Source organism: Scyliorhinus torazame, chromosome 5, assembly GCF_047496885.1.
Source record: "Scyliorhinus torazame isolate Kashiwa2021f chromosome 5, sScyTor2.1, whole genome shotgun sequence".
Classification (NCBI taxonomy): domain Eukaryota; kingdom Metazoa; phylum Chordata; class Chondrichthyes; order Carcharhiniformes; family Scyliorhinidae; genus Scyliorhinus; species Scyliorhinus torazame.
The window spans coordinates 95,978,971-95,987,347 of record NC_092711.1 but is presented as its reverse complement, the minus strand read 5'-3'; the positions used below and the strand labels follow the sequence as shown (position 1 = coordinate 95,987,347).

Sequence of the window (8,377 nt, the reverse complement as noted above, 5' to 3'; positions counted from 1 at the left end):
CAATATAAATTCGAATTATTGTCACTGCCCTCGGCATATATTCTGCCCCATAAATAAGAATTTGTAACTCAGACTGAAAGTCTGTCATGAAGACACATTTCAAAAATGTTGCCCCCAACAATGATGGCGACTGAGCCTGCGCTCTGTTGCTCGTGCCCCAATAAATATGGTGGGTGCGCGTGCGCACTACTGCCAGTGAGCCAAATAACGAGGGCGCATGCGCACCGCTGCCAGTCCCAAATAAAGATGGCGGGTGCACGGGCTCGTCTGTAACAAAGCTGCACCCTCCGCTCAGATCCCCAGGTACCGGTGGTTTATTTTGTCAGATGTTCAGTTTATATAACATGTTTACGAAGCGTGCCTAACAACCCGCATGATCCAGCTCTCCCTCCGTCCCGCCATTCCCACCTTCACGGATTGTGGATCCGAGAAAGAACTTTTTCTGCGTCGCCATTAATCACACTGCGCATGCTTCACTCGGCCCAGTCCCGCCCCTGATTCACTCCGATTGGCTGGAGGACCAGTTTCTTTCGCCCCCCCCCCCCCCCCCAGTACCCGTCCACTCTTCTATTGGTCGCGCGACGCTGTCAACCATTGTCCGGGCATTATGAGGTGTCAGGTGAGAGGTCAGTGTTGGGGGGCGGGGTTTACAAATCCCGAGTGCGGCCCCAGAGCTGAACAATGAACATTCTCCACTCTCACTGTCCACCACTTCCGGCTTCTCTGCACAAACAACCTCACAGAGACCAGAGGGGAGACACTGACCCAGTGACCATGTCACTGCATTAGTCACCCAGAGAGACAGGAGAATGTTCTGGGGACATTAAATTCATAAAATCTGGAATTTAAAGTTCGTTTCAGTGATGGTGACTGAGGGTCACTGAGAAAATCTCCAATGTCATTGGATTAGGTCAAAAAGGCAGAAAGTAGGAAACTAGTTAGTTTAAAGCCTGTTGTTGGGAAACTGTTAGAATCTATTATTGAGGAAGCAGTATCTGGACATTTGGAGAGTCAAACTGCAATCCATCAGAGTCAGCGTGGTTTTGTGAAGGGTATATCGTGTTTGACTCATTTCTTGCAGTTCTTGGAAGATGTAACACGCCAAGTGCATAATGGGGTCCTGTCAATGTATTTTGACTCCCAGAATACATTTGATAAAGTGTCACATAAAAGGTAATAATCAAGGTAAAATCCCACGGGGTTGAGAGATATTAGCTTGGATAGAGGATTGGCTAACCAACAGACAACAGAGAGTGGGGTCAGATTTATTGACACATGTACTGAAGAAAAATGTTTTTACCCAGAGGGTGGTGAGGGTCTGTAATGCACTGCCTAGGAGGGTGGTAGAGACGGTTGTCTCACATCCTCTAAAAAAGTACCTGGATGAAGACTGGCACGTCATAACATTAAAGGCTATGAGCCAAGTGCTGGCAAATGGGATTAGGTAGGTGGGTCAGGTTTATCGTGTGTAAGTGCAAAGTCGATGGACTGAAGGGCCTCTCCTGCACTGTGATATAAATGAAATGAAAATTGCTTATTGTCACAAGTAGGCTTCAAATGAAGTTACTGTGAAAAGCCCCTAGTCGCCACATTCTGGCGCTTGTTCGGGGAGGCTGGTACGGGAATTGAACCGTGCTGCTGGCCTGCCCAGTGTGCTAAACCAGCCCCTCTGTGTTGCTGATGATACAACGTTCGGTGGCATCACAGACAGCATAGATGATTGCATTATTTTGCAAGAAGATATTGACAGAAAAGGTCAATGGGCAAGAGTGTGGCAATGTAAACAAGTGTGAGGTTATCTGCTTGGAACCAAAAAAGGATAGAACTGAGTACTTTCTAAATGGAAGGAGGTTAAGTACAGTGGGTGTCCAAAGAGATTTGGGGTTCATAGAATCTACAGCACGGAGACCGGCCCTTCGGCCCAAACCGGTCCATGCCAACCAAAGAGCTCATCTAGGTCAATGCCATTTGCCTGCATTTGGCCCACACCCCTCTGAACCTTTCCTATTCATCTATCTGTCCAAATCCCTTTACAATCTTGTCAATGTCCCTGCCTCAACTACTTCCTCCGGCAGCTCATTCCGTACCATCCTCTGTGTAAAACCATTGCTCCTTAGGTTCCCATTAATTCTTTCCCCTCTGAACTTAAACCAAAGCCCTCTAGTTCTCGATTCCCCAACCCTGAGAAAAAGACTGAGTGTATTCACCCTGTCCACGCCTCTCATGATCTTATACATCTCGATAAGATCACCCCTCAGTCTCCTACGCTCCAAAGATAAAGGTCCTGGCCTGTCCAATCTCTCCCTTTCACTCAGTCTCTTGAGTCCTGGCAACATCCTTGTAAATCTCTTCTTCACTCTCTCCAGTTTAATAACATCTTTCCCATAGCAAAGCAGCCAAAACTGAACACAATACTCCAGGTGCGACCTCACCAACGTCCTGTACAACTGCAACATAATTTCCCAACTTGTATACTCAATGCCCTGACTGATGAAGGTCAGCATTCCAAAAACCTTCTTCAGAGAATTTGCAGTGCAGAAGGAGGCTATTTGGCCCATCGAGTCTGCACCGGCCCTTACAAAAAGCACCCTACTCAAGCCCACTTATCTACCCTATCCCCGTAACCCAGTAACTCCCACTTAACCTTTTTTTTGGACACTAAGGGCAATTTAGCAAGGCCAGTCCACCAAACCCGCACATCTTTAGACTGTGGGAGGAAACTAGAGAACACACGCAGACACGGGGAGAACGTGCATACTCCGCACAGACAGTGACCCAGCTGGGAATCGAACGGGGGACCCTGGAGCTGTGAAGCAACTGTGATCCACTATGCGACCGTGATGCCCTATCTACCTGTGACTCCACCTTTAGAGAACCATGCACCTGAACTCCAAGATCCTTCTGTTCCATGATACACCCTCAGGCCTTACCATTCACTGAAAGTCCGACCTTGATTTCTGAAATGCAATTCCTCACACTCATCTGTATTGAATTCCATTTGCCATTTCTCGGCCCACTTTCCCATCTGCTCAAGAGCCTGCTGCAATTTTTGATAACCTTCCTCACTGCCGACAATACCACCTATTTTAGTGTCATCTGCAAACTTACTGATCATGTCTTGTACATTCTCATCCAAATCGTTGATTTATAGATATAAACAGCAATCTCCTAGTTACTGATCTCCGAGTTACTCCCTATTTAGTTAATTACTCCAGTTTCTCAAATTTAGAACAGATTCCCAACAAGCCAATCAGCTTTACTCTGAGGTAAGTTATTTATATTTACCGTTCAAAGCTCCTCCTCCCCGGATTCGGGCCAAATTCGCTCCCTGCCGAATAGGCCGTGAATCCCTGAGGTAAGTTATTTATATTTACTGTTCCGAAGCTGCTCCTGCCTGAGTTCGCACCAACTCCACTCCCTGCGTTGGTGAGATTCATACCTGGGTGTCTGGAAAATCGTTAGGACAGTAACTGTCCTGTAAGGTAATGAATCATTTTGCTTCCCAATTGGCCGAGGAAGGCAGTGTGTCACAACGATGGATGTGTTGACTGGATTAATGGCTGGAGGATGGGGGCAGGTCATGTGATCAAACCTCCAGGAATACGTTTAATCAAAGTTGGCGAGGAGAGAATGTTGTGAATTTCTATCCTAAACTGACAGTGAGGTTTCTGTAATTTACAGGATAATGGAAGTGGAGGTTTAACAGACGGGAAAAGCAAACCAAACGTCACATCGCGATCTGACAGAGTCACTTGATTTATTAGAAACTGAATATCAGCAGCATCTGGGTGTGGAAGGTAAAAGGTTTGTCTGTTCTGTCTGTGAGGGAAGATTTCAGGTCTCAGTGTGACTGGAAAAGCCCCGAGATTCACAAACCCTGGTTTGACCAAACCTGGAGAACTGTGTTCAGTTCTGGGCAACAAACCTGAGGAAGGATAGAATGGCCTCGGAGGGAGTGTAGCACAGATTTACCTGAGTGATATCTGAACCCGGGGTTAAATTACAAAACTAGATTACACAAAAGAGTCAGCGACATGATGGCACAAAGAAGGGCATTTGGCCCATTGAGTCCATGCTAGCTCTCTGGAGCAATCCAGTCAGTGCCATTCTCCTGCTCTATCCCTGTATCCTCGCAGGTTTATTTCCCTCAGATGTCTATCCAATTTCCTTTTGAAATTAAATCATTCATTGTGTCTATTTTCAAACTCCCTCATAGGCAGCGAGTTTCAGGTCATTGCCACTCGCTGTGTAAAAACATAAATCTCATATCACCTCATATCTCCTGTACCTTTGGACATACAATCTAAGTACAGGCCACTCGGCCCCTCGAGCCTGCTCAGCATTGAATAAGATTGCAACTGATCTCATTCTAACGTTAACTCCACATTCCTATCTACCCCTGATGACTTTTCACCTCCTTGCTCATCAAGAATCTATCCAGTGCTGCCTTAAAAATATTTAAGGTCTCTGCTTCCGCTGCCTTTTAAGGACGCGAGTTCCAAATTCTTACAGCCCTCAAGAGAATACAAAATCCTCATCTCCATCTGAAATGGGTGACCCCTTATTTTGCAACAGTGATGCCCTCGTTCTCGATTCCCCCACAAGAGGAAACATCCTCTCCACATCCACCCTGTCAAAACCCCTCAGGATCTTATAGAGATCAATCCAGGTTTTACCCAAAACTTTACATCTTTGTCCCTAGTTCTTGGACGATCAGTGAATGGAAACAGAGTTTCTTTGTACACCTGATAGAAATCTGGCATAATCTTGTGTTCCTGAATCAAATCTCCCCTCAACCTCCTTTGCTGGAACTATTCTGGTAAATCTCCTCTGCACCTTCTCCAAGAACCTTCAGATCCTTCCTGAAAAGTGGTGACCAAAGCTTTATAAAGATTCATCGAATAGAATTGGAATCCCTACAGTGCAGGAGGCCACTCGGCCCATCGAGTCAGCACTGATTCTCTGAAAGGGCACCCTGCCTCGGCCCACACTCCTACCCTGTCCCTGTAACCCCATAGCCCCACCTAACCTGCACATCCCTGGACACTAAGGGGCAATTTATCAAGGCCAATCCACCTAACTTTCCCTTCATTGGACTGTTAGAGGAAACCTGAGCACCGGGTGGAAACCCACGCAGACACTGGGAGGAAGTGCAGACCCGACACAGACAGTCACCAAAGCCGGAATTGAACCCGGGTCCCTGGCGCTGAGAGGCAGCAGTGCTAATCACCATGCCACCAGAAGCATAGTTTTGGTGTCAATATTACTGTTTATGAAGCTCAAGGTCGAATTTGCGTTGCCAACTATTCTCTTTAGTATGACTTGTAGATATACTAAATCCCTCTTCACCTCTTTCTCTCTCCTCCCAAGGAGGCCAGTTGGGTTTTTATGACAATCCAGCAGTTATCATGGTCACTTTTTCCCAGTGCCGGCCCCACAAATGACCAGATTCATTCAGCTCAATTTCACAACCTGCCTTTGTGTTTTTGTGGGTTCTCTCACTCCCTATTTTCTGTTTTGAATCCGTTTCACAGGGTGTTCGAAGGGGAGGCTTCAAAATCCGGAAACTCAAAGCAAGCATCACATCAGGATCTGACAGAATCCTCAACTTATCATATCCTGAATATCAGCAGATTTTGAACATGGAAGGAAAAAGCATCATTCACACTGCGGGGAAACCGTACACGTGTTGTGTGTGTTGTCGAGGATTCAGTCAATCATCAGGCCTCACAAGCCACAAATGCAGTCACACTGAGGAGAAACCGTGGAAATGTGCGGACTGTGGGAAAGGATTCACTTCCCCATCCCAGCTGGAAACTCATCGACGCAGTCACACTGGGGAGAGACCATTCCCCTGCTCCAAATGTGGGAAGAGATTCACTCAGTCATCCGCTCTGTCCACACACCAGCGAGTTCACACTGGGGAGAGACCATTCACCTGCTCCAAGTGTGGGAAGGGATTCACTCGGTCATCCGCTCTGTCCAGACACCAGCAAATTCACACTGGGGAGAGACCATTCACCTGCTCAGAGTGTGAGAAGGGATTCAGTGATTCATCCAACCTGCAGAATCACCAGCGAGTTCACACTGGGGAGAGGCCGTTCACCTGCTCAGAGTGTGGGAAGGGATTTGCTATTTCAGCCCACTTGCTGAGACACCAGCGAGTTCACACTGATGAGAGACCGTTTAAATGTCCAGACTGCGGGAAGCGCTGTAAAAGTTCTGGGGATCTGATGTACCATCAACGTGTTCACACTGACGAGAGACCGTTCAGGTGTTCTCACTGCGGGACTGGGTTCAGACGATCATGTGACCTCACTGTACATCAGCGAATTCACACTGAGGAGAGGCCATTCACCTGCGCCGAGTGTGGGAAGGGATTCATTCGGTCATCCGCTCTGTCCACACACCAGCGAGTTCACACAGGGGAGAGACCATTCACCTGCTCCGAGTGTGGGAAGGGATTCACTACTTCACCCAACCTGCTGAAACACAAACGAGGCCACAAGTAACCATAGTGATTGGATTTTGCTGATCCTCACATTCAGGACTGAACCATATTCATTTGGGTCTCTTCCTGCTGATGACAAACTCCGGCCCATTTACAGGGGCTAATATTCTGGCTTATAAAGTCAAATAAATTGACTGAAGACCATAAGACATAGGAGTGGAAATAAGGCCATTCGGCCCATCGAGTCCACTCCACCATTCAATCATGGCTGATTTCAACTCCATTTACCCGCTCTCTCTCCATCGTCCTTAATTCCTTGAGAAATCAAGAATTTATCAACTTCTGTCTTAAAGACGCTCAATGTCCCGGCCTCCACCGCCCTCTGTGGCAATGAATTCCATAGCCCCACCACTCTCTGGCTGAAGAAATTTCTCCTCATCTCTGTTCTAAAGTGACTCCCTTTTATTCTGAGGCTGTGCCCCCGGGTCCTAGTCTCCCCTGCTATTGGAAACAACTTCCCTACGTCCACCCTATCTAAGCCATTCATTATCTTGTAAGTTTCTATTAGATCTCCCCTCAACCTCCTAAACTCCAATGAATATAATCCCAGGATCCTCAGACGTTCATCGTATGTTAGGCCTACCATTCCTGGGATCATCCGTGTGAATCTCTGCTGTACCCGCTCCAGTGCCAGTATGTCCTTCGGAGATGTGGGGCCCAAAATTGCTCACAGTATTCTAAATGGGGCCTAACTAATGCTTTATAAAGCATCAGAAGTACATCCCTGCTTTTATATTCCAAGCCTCTTGAGATGAATGACAACATTGCATTTGCTTTCTTAATTACGGACTCAACCTGCAAGTTTACCTTTAGAGAATCCTGGACTAGGACTCCCAAGTCCCTTTGCACTTCAGCATTATGAATTTTGTCACCGTTTAGAAAATAGTCCATGCCTCTATTCTTTTTTCCAAAGTGCAAGACCTCACACTTGCCCACGTTGAATTTCATCAGCCATTTCTCCATCCCAGCTGGAAACTCATCGACGCAGTCACACTGGGCAGAGACCATTCACCTGCTCCAAGTGTGGGAAGGATTCACTCGGTTATCTACTCTGCCCACACACCAGCGAGTTCACACAGGGGAGAGACCATTCACCTGCCCCAAGTGTGGGAAGAGATTCACCAGTCATCGGCTCTGTCCACACACCAGCGAATTCACACTGGGGAGAGACCATTCACCTGCTCAGAGTGTGAGAAGGGATTCAGTGATTCATCCAACCTGCGGAAACACCAGCGAATTCACACAGGGAGAGACGGTGGCGTTCGCGAGCGGAGCGGCCGCGATGAGAAGCTCCTGCTGGTCCACGATATCGCGGTCTTTTTCGGGGGGCTCCCCGCTGTTTAAAATAAAATGAAACTTCTCCGGGGTCGGCCCTGCCTCCCTCGCCCGTCAAAGCTCCATTTCGGGGAGCCGGAGGGTTGGAAGGGGGAGGGGGGGGGGAGACTGGTCCCGGTGGGTTCGGTGGAGCGGCTGCACGTGGAGGAGGAGCGGGACAACCTGAAAGCCGGACCTGAAAATTTGAAAGGAGCAGCGGGGGCGGAACCAAACGGAGGCTGAGGCAGCAGGCCCGAAGCCAGGGCGTGATGTAGGTGAGATGTCCCACATCGGATGTCCCGCCTAGAATGTAATAAGAGGACTGAAGCCCGGTCCCAGGGAAATTCTGGAGGAATACAAAAAAGAAGAGAAAGATGTTTTAAAGAAATTTGGTTGAAAAAAATGTTTTCTCCCTTTTTTTATGAAGGTAGAAATGTTTTTGTTTTTTCGATTTATTAAAAAAAAAAAAGGATTGAAGAAGGAAAGAAGGTGGGAAAAAAAAGGAAAAATAATAAGCCGTTAAAGGATGCGAAAAGCAGCGTTGAGAAAGGT

The 8,377-nt window shown here is 47.4% G+C and overlaps 1 protein-coding gene across 1 annotated transcript in view; it reads left to right on the top strand.

The window, feature by feature from the left end:
- The first annotated feature begins 260 nt into the window (after positions 1-260).
- LOC140419035 (uncharacterized) overlaps positions 261-8,377 on the top strand; it is a 529,091-nt gene continuing 520,974 nt past the window's right edge. Inside the window, exon 1 of the mRNA XM_072502757.1 lies at positions 261-303. The gene's annotated coding sequence lies outside the window, so the exon portion shown is untranslated. The remainder of the gene's footprint in view (positions 304-8,377) is intronic.